Source organism: Mastomys coucha, unplaced genomic scaffold, assembly GCF_008632895.1.
Source record: "Mastomys coucha isolate ucsf_1 unplaced genomic scaffold, UCSF_Mcou_1 pScaffold12, whole genome shotgun sequence".
Classification (NCBI taxonomy): domain Eukaryota; kingdom Metazoa; phylum Chordata; class Mammalia; order Rodentia; family Muridae; genus Mastomys; species Mastomys coucha.
In genome coordinates, this window is record NW_022196894.1 from 42,192,516 (window position 1) to 42,194,337 (window position 1,822).

Consider the following 1,822-nt stretch of genomic DNA (forward strand, 5'->3'; position numbering starts at 1 on the left):
TTAGAAAAAGGAGGGAGACAGCTTACCTGCTTCAAGCCCAATGTTGGGTTCCAGCTGCCACAGACCACCCCAGCCAGGTATGGGGGTCCCTTGAAGATCCTCGAGGCTAGGTGGGTAAGGATCCGGCAGTGACAAACAGAAACAAACACAGAGGCAATTTGAATCTGAGTGTATTTTGCAGCTCTCAAACAAGGGTTTTTATGAATAAAGAAACAGGTATTACAACTCTGAAAAGCTGTGTGCAGTGAAGCAGTCAAATAGAATGAATATTGTAGTAATCATTTGGCACAGTAAAATACAAAATCATCCAAGTATTACAACTTCTAAAATAATATATTCAACAAAGCAGTCAGGTAGAGCAGATATTATTATAATCATTTGTTACAATAAAATACAAAAAAATCATCTAAGGCTACTGACAAATTTCCAAGAACAAGTTAGTAAATTTTTATGATCAGTTACTATTTAACATCTAGTTCCTGCTTTTCTGTAAATCTTCAAAGCATAAATTTAAACTGTTTTATTTCCTTTTATTTAAGGCTTTCTTAAACAATATGCCAAAGCCTACTTCTGATAATACATGTACAGCCATATAAATTTTTTTTGTTGGGAAAGTTTTTATTTATCTTACACATGATTTATAAAGTGAAGCGCTAGTTTTCCCGGAGGTAAGGTCATGGTTAGTGACTCCATCGCAAGGGATGGTTTCTTTTTCTTTTCTTTTCTTTTTTTTTTTTTTTTTTTTTTTTTTTTTTTTTTTTTTTTTTTTTTTTTTTTTTGATTTTGTATTTTTTTTTCTATTAGATATTTTCTTTATTTACATTTCAAATGATATCTCCTCTCCCGGTTTCCCCTCTGGAAAAAAAAAACCTGTTCCCTCCCCTCTCCACCCACTGGCCAACCCCCTCTCTCCCGCTTCCTGGCCCTGGCTTTCCCCTACACTGGGGCATAGAACCTTCACAGGACCAAGGGCCTTTCCTCCCATTGATGACCAACTAGGCCATCCTCTGCTACATATGTAGCTAGAGCCATGAGTCCCACCATGTGTACTCTTTGGTTGGTGTTTTAGTTCCTGGGAGCTTTGAGGGTACTAGTTAGTTCATATTGTTGTTCGTCCTAAGGGGCTGCAAACCCTTCAGTTCCTTGTGTCCTTTCTCTAGCTCATTCACTGGGGACCCTGTGCTCAGTCCAAGGGATGGCAGTGAGCCTCTACCTCTGTATTAGTCGGGCACTGTCAAAACCTCTCAGGAGACAGCTATATCAGGCTCCTGCCAGCCAGCACTTGCTGGCATCCACAATAGTGTCTGGGTTTGGTGATTGAATATGGGAAGGAGTCCCAGGTGGAGCAGTCTCTGGATTGTCCTTCCTTCAGTCTCTGCTCCATAGTTAGTCTCTACAACTCCTTCCATGGGTATTTTGTTTCCCCTTCTAAGAAGGAACGAAGTATCTACACTCTGATCTTCTTTCTTCTTGAGTTTCATGTGGTTTGTGCATTGTATCTTGGCTATTCCAATCTTCTGGGCTAATATCCACTTATCAGTAAGTGCATACCATGTGTGTTCTTTTGTGATTGGGTTACCTCACTCAGGATGATATTCTCCATATCCATCCATTTCCCTAAGAATTTCATAAATTCATTGTTTTTAATAGCTGAGTATTCCATTGTGTAAATGTACCACAATTTCTGTATCCATTCCTCTGTTGAGGGACATCTGGGTTGTTTCCAGTTTCTGGTTATTGTAAATAAGGGTGCAATGAACATAGTGGAGCATGTGTCCTTATTTCATGTTGGAGCATCTTCTGGGTATATGCCCAGGAGTGG

At 39.6% G+C, this 1,822-nt stretch overlaps 1 protein-coding gene across 3 annotated transcripts in view; it reads left to right on the forward strand.

The window, feature by feature from the left end:
* The window catches only part of Cfap44 (cilia and flagella associated protein 44), a 110,345-nt gene that overhangs the window by 21,447 nt on the left and 87,076 nt on the right, over positions 1–1,822 (forward strand). The window contains exon 1 of one of the 3 annotated variants that reach the window (XM_031363966.1): positions 54–110. The exons of the other annotated variants lie outside the window; for them this stretch is intronic. The gene's annotated coding sequence lies outside the window, so the exon portion shown is untranslated. Of the gene's footprint in view, positions 1–53; positions 111–1,822 lie in introns of those variants that run through there. 3 annotated transcript variants of the gene reach the window in all.